Genomic DNA, 13251 nt, shown 5'->3' with positions numbered 1-13251 from the left:
CTTTCACTACAAAAAGTTTTGTTTTTGATAATACTTTTAACTTTTTGTTATATCAAAATTCCATAAATACATGCGTACAATTTTAAAATCTGAGTTTGTTTCATGTTAAAAATATAGAGAAATGTTAGGGAGTTATTATAATTTAGAATTTATTATTTTTTATTATTATTTAGTTATTAATTCAAATTTTTAGTATAATTTCTTTAGTTTAGTAATTAAATAATATATTTTATCTTATACTTTTAAACAATAATAGCTAATTGATGACTAAAAATAACAAATTCTGATAGTCCTCTAATAGTCTTCAATAATATATATTCTATTGTGCTAAAGATTCTCAACGTTGGTCTAAATATATATTAAGTACAAAATAAGAAATAGTTAAATGTGTTATAAACTTTTTATTCATAAAAAATAGAATTAAATTGCACTTAAAGTTTAAATCACCTTTTTATTCAAGTAAAGTACCAATCCGGTTCCTGTCCATTTCCCCGAAGGACAACACGACCCTTAACCAAAAACACGATCTATTTCGGTTCCTGACCCTGTGTTCCATCTACCAACGCGGTCTTTCTGTCACTTTCACGACGAAAATTTGGCGAAAATTGCTGACCTGTGTAAGCAAGTGGATGATATGGATGGCTTGGGTGGTTACGTGGAAGATGGAAGGCCACGTTGCTAGGTGAAATGGACAGGGCCTATCTTTCCTCGTCCACAACACACAAACGCCATCGTTTTTAGGTTTTCAGGCGTCGTTTGGTTTCGTGCCTTATATGTTCTCCCGTAAAGACCCTTGACCCTCTAACACAATTACCTTCTAAACCCTAGCAGAGAACCTTCTCCATCAAGGCAGTGGTGAGTGGTGACAAGCTTGCTGACAAGGTTGCTGACGAAGCTTTTGACGGTGACGTAGACGGTGGGTGGATGGTGCTGTTGACGGAACTTGGACGGTTCTGTACACAACACAGATTGCTGAGGTTGGTGTTGCTGTTGTCCCTTTCTTTATTTTTTTTTTTGTGTGTGCGTTATCCTCATTTAACAATTGTTGTTTGCATTCAGTCGTGGTGGGGTATAGAGAGGATAATATATTGTTTCTGTTGCCATATCCTAAGATTTTTATGTATATAAATAAGATGAAAGTGTAGAGATGTGTTAAAAAATTAATGAAAGTTGGAACAGATTATTAGGATTGGGTGTTTATATTGATGTAAGATTAAAGAAACTGTGTGACATATTTAAATTTTTAAATTAGGAGTTAACAAAATTTTTTTGTACTTTTTCAGGTGGCTGAATATCTGGTTACCCCTGTGTTTCACCATGGGGTGAATTTCAAGAAGGACAGTGAAGGAATTCTTAGCTATTTGCATGGAAAAGTTCATAGGAGGCCACCAATGAATGTTGACCTGATTAATTATTTTGATTTGATTACTTTGTTTAAAGAGTTAGGCTACTTGGTGATGGGGTTGGAGAGGAAGTTTTGATTTCCAGTTACTGCTCATCCCCTAAGTCATCATCCTCCTCCTCTGATCATGGATATGAAAGCGCTGAGGATGAGGCTTATAAGCCGCCTCCTCCTGGTTATGAGTCTGATGACAGTAGCAGTATGACAGTTTGAAGAAGAAGAAGAAGAACAAGCAGAAGACTTGGCTTAAGGAGAGGATGTCACCTAAAGGAAGCAATAAGACTGGTGTAGCTAAGAAGAAAGGGCTTAAGTCAGTAGGAGATGGGCCAAAGCTGTCACAGGTATGGCATCTTTAGGAATTGATTTGTCATATAATCTAAATGGTTAAGGGTTTAAGTGTGACATTATAGGTTGGCCAGGGTTTTAATTGTCATTAAAAAAATGATGAAGCATTTAATTGTCATCTCTGTATAAAGATCCACACAGAATCAGGTTGGTGAGGATCACAATCTGAATGCCAGTGTTGCAGGAACTCCTCTGAATCCTGTGGTAAGTAGTTTGTAGGGCTACTTAGTTGAAATGTGTTCATGAAATTGTTGTTGACTAGCCATAAGTTGTATACTGTTTATAATTGTAGATAAAGACAAAAAAACAAAAAAAAGAAGCTACCTAAATCAACACCAAAAAGAGGTATAGCAGTAGGACAAGGAGATGAAATTCCTCTTTCACAATTTGCTCTCCAACCAGAGGTTGTAATCTAAATCACAATTGTATTATAAATAGCAATGTCTTAATTTTACTTTTTGTTTCACATAATAAATTACTGTTTATTTATAGGGAGCATCTGAGACTCCCAACTTGAATAACCCACCTCCACCTCCACAAAGGATGAAGCAACCAATTGTTAGACCACCAACCACGTCCACCTTTATTCCAACTTCTATGGTGAATCAGAATCCGCCAATCATTGGACCATACTTCAGGCCTCCCACTCCAATCAACACACAGCTTCCATTCAACAATGAGATTAATGCTCCTACTGGATCAAAGGTGCCTAAACCAAGTCAACAAGATGGACTTAGTGCCGAGACAATGGCCGTAGCAACTTCCTGTGTGAATTAAGGACCTATAATACTCTATTTATCTTTGTGTTTCTAATGTTGGCCTAGGGCTATATGTTGCCCACTTTAGGAGTCACCTTGTGCACAAGCTTTTGATAATTTGGTAACTGTATGAAATTGTTAATGTTACATATTATTGTTAGTTACTATTGGATTGGTTTCCATGGATTGCAAGAATTGGAGTTTAACACATTTTATTGTTTGACACCGTCAATCTTTTTCAGACAACTAACACAACTATTTCATTCAATAAAATCATATTTACACTGTTAGGTAATAGAAATTTCAGCAACAGACACTTCAAAAATAAAAACAACATCATAGACTTACTATCTGCTATCTAATTTATCGGAGATAACTTGCAAATACAAGTTTAAAGACAAACATAAGAGCCATCAATGGATAACTAAAATCCCTAATACACTTAACATGCCTAGAATTTTTTATCTGCAACTCTAAGCCAGAAACTCTGTCCTCTAGCTTAGTCACTTTCTCCTCCATGGAAACAGTTGCCACCAACAAATGATTTTGTTTTGGATTCCGACCATAAAGACTGTAATCATTTATTTGCTCCTCTTCAAACAGTGAAACATATGCATCCAGCCATAGAAAATATTTGCAATGAGATTCTGCAGTCTGCACAGTAAAAAATGGAAAAATTAGAATTGCAATGAAGAGATGCTTACTACAGATATAAAAAAGAATAAGAACATAACTCCTTGAAATATGGGCATCCAAAGGATAGTCTATTAGGGTTCGACTGTGTTGATGACATGAATAGAATTACATGAATCCCACAATTGCATTTTGGGGTAACGAATCTTTTCTTCTTCCTCACTCCAACACTGCTAACGGAGCTTACAGAAATACTCCTACCCTGATCGATCGACGCATCTCTTCCACTCCCACGCTCTCTGCTATTGCTCATGGTGGTATGGGTTCCATACATGAAAGAAAAGAGAGAGACGACCAGACTCGTCTAATAAAGACATCTGAAAACCTAAAAACGACGGCATTCGTGTATTGTGGACGAGGACAGATAGACCCTGTCTGTTTCACCTAGCCACGTGGCCTTCCATCTTCCACGTAACCACCCAAGTCATCCATGTCATCCACTTGCCTACACACGTCAGCAATTTTTGTCAAGTTTTCACCGTAAAAGTGACAGAACTGCGTAGGCAGACGGAGCACAGAATCAGAAACCGAAATGGATCGTGTTTTTGGTTAAGGGTCATGTTGTCATTCGAAAAAATAGACAAAGACCGAGTTGATACTTTACTCTTTTTCTTCCTAGTTATAACCATTACAATGAATTGTTCTTCCATGAAAAAGATTTTTAAATTCAAATCTCCTTTCTTTATCCTACCCATTTTGTAATTTTTTTTTCCATCAGAACCAAATTTATATTCGTTTCTATTTATGATTTTCAAAACAATGAAATTAAATTCATTCACGTTATTTGATAATGGTATCACGATATTTTAATTAGAACTGCTAAAATAGGTTGCATTAGTTGGCTGACTCGTTTAACGAATTTTTTATTTTAAAAAAAATATCTTGAAAATGAGTTGTATATTTTAGGTTTAATTATTCTGTTGGTCCTTATAATTTTGTAAAATTTTCAATTAGGTCCCTATACTTTTTTTTCTTTTAATTGGATCATTGCACCAATTTTTTTTTCAATTAGGTCCCTTTTAGTAGTAATCGGCTTAATTTTATAAGGATCCAACTAAAAAAAAAAATTGGTGCAGGAACCTAAATAAAAGGAAAAAAAAGTGTACGGACCCAACTAAAAAAAAAATTTGGTGCAAGGACTCAATTAAAAAGAAAAAAAAAATATAGGGACCTAATTGAAAATTTCGTGAAACTATAGGGACCAACAGAGTAATTAAACCTATGTTTTACATGTTTGACTCAATTATTGGTTCGTGAAATAAATAGGCTGACCTATATATCTCATTAAAATTTTTTCTTATTCTTGTTTCTTATTTTTATGAATCAAGTAGCTTTTGTTTTCAATATTTGGGATAAGTTTTAAAGTTGTCTCGCTCTAACGTTTAAGTCATCTTATTTAAGTTCTTAACGTTTCAAAATCGTCTCAATATTGTCCTGCTGTTAGTGATTTGTTAATAGAATCGACGGTAGGACAAAATCGAAACATTTTTAAAACGTTAGGGACAAAAACGATACATTACTCTTGGAAGAATTACCAAATCAAGTAAAATGATAGTGAATATTAACGGAATGAATTGTATTACGAATCCAAGAATTTTAATCGTATATACAATAAATTATTCAAGATTTTTACTCGTATATACAATAATAAAGAGCATGTACATATATAATAAAGTATAAATTATATCTTTTTATCTCTAATATACCGAATTTTTTTAATGTTTAATTTAATTAAATTTTATTTTTAATTTTAAAATAAATTTTAATTTTTTCTTCAATAATTTCAATTTGTTTTATGACAGATAATTGTTTAATTTATTTTTTAATTTTTCTCTTAGTTAAAAATAAATTTACTTAGAATAAAAATAATGTGATTAAGAGTAATTTATTTAGATGCAATTAAAAAAATAATTGAATAATTATCTACCATAAAAAATTGATATTATTGAAGGATAAAATTAAAATTTATTTTCATATATATATTTTTGTTTTAAATTTATTTTAAAATTAAAAATAAAGTTTAACTACATTAAACATTAAATGATTAAAGAATTTCGGTACATTAGAGACAAAAGATATAATTTATACTTTATTATATATGTACCATGCTTTTTTTTTTCTTTTTCGCAAATTTATGTACTAGTCATTCTACAAATATTTCATGACGAGTAAAACTAAAAAAAAAATCAATTTACTTATAATAGAAGTAATGTGATTAAGAGTAATTTACTTAGATGTGATTAAAAAATAATTGAATAACTACGTACAGTAAAAAAATTGATATTATTGAAGGATAAAATTAAAATTTATTTCTAAGTTAAAAATAAAATTTATTTAAATTAAACATTAAAGAAGTTTGATACTTTAGATAGAAAGGGGAAAGGAAGAGGGGGAAGGGGAAGGGGGACGGCGCCGGCGAAGCTTGGAGCTGCCGTCGCCGTCGCCGAAAGAAAGAAGAAAGGAGAGGGGCTGCGCTGCGACAGGAGAGAAGAGAAGAGGAAGGATCTGCTTCTGCTCGAACTTCTGCTCTTCTGTGACAGAGGGTTGGCCGCCGCCGTCGCGTCGTCATCGGGAGGAGGGATCCCGCCGGCGCTGCTTGTTCTTCTGTGACTGCCTCTCTGATTCTTCTTCTGCCTCTTCTTCTTCTGCTTTTGCTTGAACTTCTGCTTTTGCCTGAGCTTCTGCTTCTTCTTCTGTGACTGAGGGTTCGCCGCCGCTGTCACATCGTCATCGGGAGGGGGACCCCGCTGGCGCTGCTCCTCGCCACCTCGCCGCTTCTGCTTCTTGCTTCAATCTCTGTTTTTGCTTTGTCTTCTGATTCTTCTGGGTCTGCTTGAGTACTTCTGCTTCTGCATCTTCTGCTTTGTCTTCTACCTTCTGCTTCTGCATGAGTGCTTCTGCTTTTACATCTTCTGGGTCTGCTTCTGTTTCTGCTTTTATTATGATTTTAATTTGTTATTTTCTGATTTTATCATTGTTGTGTGTTGATTTGTTGAATCTGGATTTGAATAATGGATTGGTTCATCATTGTTGTGCTGTTGCTTTTTTTTTATTATTTTGGATTTATTGTTGATTTGTTTTTGGATTTCTTGAATTTCTGATTTCGAGTTGTGTGTATTTTTTTTCGATTGAATCTGTATTTTTTAATTTGTTAATGGAAGAAGAATTTGTTCTTCTGGAAGAAGAAGAACAAGAAAATTTCTTCTCCTGGAAGAAAAAGAAGAAAAAAGGGTATTTTTGTCATTTAGAAAAAAATTATTAGAAAGGACGATTTTAAAATAAAATGCAACATTAAGGACGCTTTTAAATCAAAAATTACACCAGGGACGGTTTCGATTCTGACCCTCAACGTTAGAGACCAAAGCAATACTTATCCCTTCTTTTTTCATTTGAATTTCTTCTCCTCCTTTCCTTTTCTCTTTATCCTTCATCATCAATTATCTCGTTGTTGAAGATAATGAATAATTCAGGTTCAGATTGTCAATTAAACCAGAACGAAATTGATTATTGTTTTGAATCCAATCAAGTGGCTGAGGTGTGGTTCAATTCAGAAGAAAAAAATGTAGCATTAGAGAAAACATTTTTCTGTATTTGCAGCAAATTTGGGTGTATTTTTATTCTGATAAGTTCTGCATATTCAAAACTCTTCCTCCTCCTCCTTTCTCATCTTCTGCTACTTTTTTTCTTATTCATCTTTTCTTTTTTGTTTTACCTTCTCAAGTTTTTTCTTGTTTTACTCTCTTAACAAGAATAAAAACAAAAAAATCAAACAGAGAAGAAGATGAAACACATAATGCTACAAAATTACTTGAAAGATGATGAACTTACATTCATTTAACTAAAAGAAAGAAAGAAAAAAAAGAAAAAATGCAGCATTAGAAGAAACATTTTTCTATATTTGCAGCAAATTTGGGTGTAAAACGAAGATATTTGGGTGTATTTTTATTCTGATAAGTTCTGCATAATTCAAAACTCTTCCTCTTCCTCCTCCTCACCTTCTGCTGCTTCTTCTTTTTTTTCATCATCATCACAATCTTCTTCTTCTTTTTTTCTTATTCATCTTTTCTTTTTTGTTTTACCTTCTCAAGTTTCATCTTGTTTTACTCTCTTAATAAGACTAAAAATAAAAAAATCAAATAAAGAAGAAGAAGAAACGCATAATGCTGCAAAATTACTTGGAAGAGGATGAACTTACATTCATTTAACTAAAAGAAAGAAATAAGAAAAAAAAGAAGAAAAAAATGCAGCATTAGAGGAAATATTTTTCTGTATTTGCAGTAAATTTGAGTGTAACACGAAGATATTTGAGTGCAACACGAAGATATTTGGGTGTATTTTTATTCTGATAAGTTTTACATAATTCAAAACTCTTCCTCTTTCTCATCTTCTGCTGCTTCTTCTTCTTCTTCATCTTTTTATTTCATATTATGATAATTCTTCTTGAGAGGAAAAAATCAAACAAAAAAGAAAAAAATACATAATATTGCAAAATCAATAGAAAGAGAAGGAGGGAAAAAAATGCAACAACAACAACAATAGTAAAAAAACGACGATGAATATGAAACACGTGAAGAAAAAGGAGGAGAAACGCAAAGAAGAAGGAAAAGAAGAAGAAGAAGGAAGAGGAGGAGGAGTAACGCAAAGCGCGCTATGGAAACCATTGAGTAGCGCGCGTGTTGACACGCTCGTATGGGTGAGCATTCTTTTTGTTGGGTTTGGCCCAACTTGTATGACTTGTAAACCAAAATGACTTGTATGTGTAGCACTTATTATATATATATATATATATTATCATACTCATTTTTTTTCTTTTTCCAGAAGTTTATCTACTTGTCATTTTAGAAGTGTTCTATGATGAATAAAAATGTTGAATTTGTAATGCAATTCATTCTGTTAAAATTTATTTTTATTTTGCTTGATTTGGTCATTCTTTTTTTTTTTTGGTAATAATATGGGGCACTAGCCCAAAAACAAAAAGACTGCACAAAAATAATACGAGAGATAGAGACTCCGGTTAAGTCATCAATAAGCAAGCTCTGAAGATCTGAAGGAGACAAGTCTATAAAACTGTAACCTGGTAATTGACTCTGAATACTTCTAGCTAACCAGTCTGCACACCGATTTGCCTCCCTATAAACATGTCTAAATATAATCTCCCAAGGTCGCTTCATCCACTCTGCTATCTTTTGGATTATATGGCTATGGCCATGGCTGTCACTGGGGTTTCTCTTAATATACATGATTGCATTTAGAGAATCTAACTCTACTATAACTCTTCTCATCCCTAGACTCCATGCTGTCTGTAAACCATAATGAACTCCCCATAGCTCTGCTTGGGTGGCTTGGCAATAGTCTAGGTTCGCCCTGAAGCCTCCGACCCATTCTCCCTCACTAGTTCTGATTAGCCCACCACAACTTGCTTGCCTGCTAATTTCTCGAACTGAGCCATCAATATTTAGTTTCACCAATCCCGGGTGGGGGGGAACCCACGCTATAGTTGAGATGACTGGATCTCGCTTCACTTCTATAAGTTTGCTCTTTTTAAAGGCCTCCTCTATCCTCCTTGTACTCTCCATAATAATCAGAATGCATCTATCATTTGTAGGTCTACTGAAGGCAGGTTCATGTATTTCTTTGTTTCTCCATTTCCAAAGCCACCAGCAAGTCGTCATGAAAATATCAGTCCAAGCAGTCGAACTACCATGACCTATGGCATTTGTGAGATTCAAGTTTAGCCGGCTCTTAAAATCAGCTGTAAAGAAGGTAGCAAGAATACTCGATTGTACTAACTTATTTCATACAAGAGCTGCACACGGGCAGTCCCTCAGCACATGTAAGGTGGATTCTTCTTGATTAGGACATCTGTGACAGTATGGAGGAGTTCCCATCAGCCTAGCTCTTCTCTTGGCCGTGAATATTCTATCATGAGCAACCTGCCATAAGAAGACTTTAGTTCTTTCTGGACCCCTCCATTTCCATATTTCCTTCCAATTCTCCGTGGTTTCCCTACTTTCTCGAGTTAGGTGCTTATAAGCCAAGGCTACTGTAAATATACCATCAGCAGAGTGTTTCCAACTAAGCACACCCTCTTCATTGTTTGGTTGGGGGGAGGGGAGAGGGATATTCTGAATATTATTTAACATTGTATCTGCTAAGTATGGTTGCATAGCTTGAAGGTTCCACTCACCAGATTCAGTTACATACGCACTGACCGCTTTGTACTCTAATTCCTCAGGGATTGGTCTTGTTAGCACATCATGAAGGCTCTTTAAATCGTTGTGCTAGTTGTCATGCCAAAATCGAGCACTTTTACCATCACCTAAAATCCAAGAACAACAGTCCTTCATATTTGGCCAAAGCTTGGAGAGCTCCTTCCAAATAGGAGAGCTTTTTTGCTTGTAATCACACCTTCCCAAATTAAATTCATTGCCTTTGTTAATGCTAGTTAGGACATGCTTAAATTTATCTTTTCCTGATCTGTGATTGGATATAAGAGCACCAAGATACTTACCTAGACAAGGTTGTTCTTGGAAATGACTCATCTCCACAAACCTTCTCCTATCTTGTTGTGGAACATTCTTTGAGCAAATCAGGGAAGTTTTGGCATTGCTTATTTTAAGTCCCGAAGCTAAACAGAAGGCATTCAAGATAGAGATAGCATTATTCAATTGATCAAAATCAGCCTCCATAAAGATGAGTAAGTCGTCTGCGAATAGAAGATGAGAGATTGTCGGCCCAAACCTTCCAACTCGCATTGGTTTCCAAACATTAGCCTCCACACTTTCCTCAATGATCTGTGAAAGCTTATCCATCGCTATTCCGAAGAGATACGAGGAGATTGGGTCACCTTGCCTGATTCCTCTCTCAGGATTGAACTCCTTTGTCTTTCCACTGTTCCAAAGCACATTGTAGGTAACAGAAGTCACCCTCATCATAATAATACTAACTAGTTTCTCAGGGACCCCAAACTCCACCAGGCAAGAACTGAGAAAAGACCAATTAAGTCTATCATACGCCTTCTCAAAATCCACTTTAATTTCCATATAACCCTTTCGCCCTTTCATCCTCCTCAACACATGAGATAATTCTTTAGCAATTAAAATGTTATCTTGTATCTTTCGTCCTGGAACAAAACTTGACTGATGGGGAGCGATTCTATCAATTAAGGCAGGTTTAAGTCTATTCACCAAAATCTTGGACAAGCCTTTATAGCTAACATTGCATAATGCAATTGGGCGAAATTGAGTGATGAATTCTGGCCTTGTAACCTTCGGAATAAGGGTGATTAAGGTTTTATTGTGATTTTTAATATTACTTGGCTCTTCCCAGCAGCTCTTAACATGACTAATGATGCTCTCCCCTATTACATCCCAATTTTCTTTGTAGAAAATGGCTGGGAAGCCATCCAACCCGGGTGCTTTGAGGGACCCAATCCTGAAAAAAGCATCTTTAATCTCTTCCCCAATGGGTATCACATCCATATTCCATTTTACATCCTCTTAAATCTTTGGATAGGATTTGGATGATTGGAGTTGTATTGTATCACCTTGTTCTTGGTACAAGCGTGTGAAAAAATTAATGGCTAGGTTTGCCAACTCCTCTTGGTCTTCCACCCAAGTCCCTTCATTATTCCACAACTTAAGGATCTTGTTCTTCCTCCTACGAATAATGGTTCTTGTATGATAGTAGCGGGTATTACGGTCTCCATCAATAATCCACTTCTCCCGGGACTTTTGCAGCCACAAAATTTCTTCTCTATCAAGGATATCTGCCAGCTCTTTATGAAGTTGAAATTCTAACCTTTCAAGAAAAGGGTTCTTACCATTTGCCTGAGCCCTATGTATGCCTCCAATTCGATTAATAAGTCTTCTCTTCATCCTTCCAACATGGCCAAAAACTTCCTTGTTCCACCTAGAGAGATTGCTAGATAGGGCTATGAGACTATTGTCCAGACTCTCCTCGTAATTCCAGTTCTGTCTGACAGTTTCTTTGTACTCAGGGTGTGTAATCCACATCGCTTCATATCGGAAGGGTCTTTCATACCTACTGGCTAACTGAGGATTTAGAGTGACAAAGAGGGGATGGTGATCCGAGCGCATTCGGGTTAACACATCAACTTTTGCCTCCGCAAACTTAGTTCTCCAGTCAGCATTACACAGCGCCCTATCTAACCTTTTGAAAACACGTTCCATCCCTTCCCGTACAGAGCCCTTCAAAGTAAATTTGGACCCAATGTATCCTAAATCTATCAAACAGCAATCATCTATCCATTTTTTAAATTTTGCGCAAGCATGTAAGTCTGTTCGTCCCCCACCCTTCTTTTATGAGGCACACATAATTTCATTGAAATCCCCTACAAGGAGCCAAGCTTTGGATATACTTGTTGCTATAGTTCTCAACTCTGACCATAAACTCCTTCTAGTTCTTTCTTGTGGGCTCGCATAGATTTCCATTAGCATCCAGCTATGGTTGTTTTCATGAGTTACCTCCATATGTATGAATTGCACACAAGATCTAACCACTTTAACAGAGATATTTGGGTCATTCCAAAGAATTCAAATTCCTCCACTAAAACCGTTGGCATCCTGCACATGACTAAAAGCAAACCCACTTCTATCAATAGTGCGGCGTGCAGTTTCTCCGCTACACCTCGTTTCCTGTAGGATTACCAAATCAGGTTTATGCATTCTCAGATATTCCTTAAGGGTGCGAGTGAAGGACTGACTCGCTGCCCCTCTACAATTCCATGAGAGAATAATCATCAGATCAGATCTAAAGAAAAGAAAGGATGGCCTCATTGCTCCATAACTGCATCATCCTCCCCACGGGGCACTTCCACTTCCATGGTTCTCTCGCCCTCCTCTCCTTCCTTTATCGGGCCGCTTTCCTTCCCATTCTCTAACCAGTGGTTTTGGTTCTCCTCCACCATGCCAGCTCTCACACCCTTGGCTTCGTAAAGAAGAGCAGCCTCAACCATTATCTCTGTATCAATTGTGTTCATGTCTGGTGGCTCTGGCTCAGGACTCTCATCCATTGCTTCATCAATTTGTCCTGTTTCCGGAACAAATGACTCTTCCATTTGTGAATCTTGTGAATTAAAGGTGGGTTCTGAGTTTTGTGACTCCGGTGCATTATTGGGGTCAAGGTTTAGGTTATTATTTGCCGGATTTTTCATATATGGGACATTGGTGTGGCTGTGGGGTGTTTGGTCTATTTTTCTAATTTGGGTCAGGATTTTTCCTTTTTGTGGGTGCTTAGTTTGATCTGGTGGGTTGCTGGGGTTAAAAACTGGTTGGGTTGCTTGGCCTACCTTGCCATTGGACTTTGGTTGGGCTGAAATGGTTATTATTGGACTTTTTTTGTTATAGGCTTTCTCATTAATTTTGGATGCTTGGTTCTCTTTCCTTTTGCTCATTGTGGGTGCTAAAGCCAGGGTGCTTGTCGTATTGTTGGGGACATTCCCTGTGCCCTCATGATTGGCTTTGGGGTCATTATTGTTCTCATCATCGAGGACAACAAACCTCGTACTAGCAATTGCTACCTTTTCTTTCCTTACCTCTCCTCTATTCACCCCACTACTTGTACCTGTGTCTACCCCTTTTTTCGCATTTCTGCCACGCGTCCCTCTTTGTACAACTATCCATGGTCCAAAGAGCTCTTCTGGTCCGTCAATGACGCTTTTGCCCTTGTCAAGATTGGCATTTCCCGTAATATCCCTTCCATTTGTGTTTCCTCCACTTCCATTCACCTGAATTTCTCCTTCTCTCTGTGCCTCTTTTGTGACTTTCTGGCCACCGTTCTCCCCAGTTTTTCTCCCTGGACAGTTTTCTTTTTCATGGCCCACAATCCCACAAGAGAAGCATATATTGTGTATGCCCTCGTACTCCACCAAGTAGCGGACTCCATTAATGGAGCATTGGGAGATCAATGGTTGTGACAGGTCTAGCTCAACGCACAGCCTCGCAAACCTTCCTCGACACTTGTCTGCTGTGTTAGTGTCCACTTTCAGTGTTCTTCCTATTACATTGCCAATCTTCTTCAGCATTTCATCTT

The sequence above is a fragment of the Arachis ipaensis genome, chromosome B03 (genome assembly GCF_000816755.2).
Source record: "Arachis ipaensis cultivar K30076 chromosome B03, Araip1.1, whole genome shotgun sequence".
Lineage (NCBI taxonomy): Eukaryota > Viridiplantae > Streptophyta > Magnoliopsida > Fabales > Fabaceae > Arachis > Arachis ipaensis.
Note: the sequence above shows the minus strand (reverse complement) of the source record.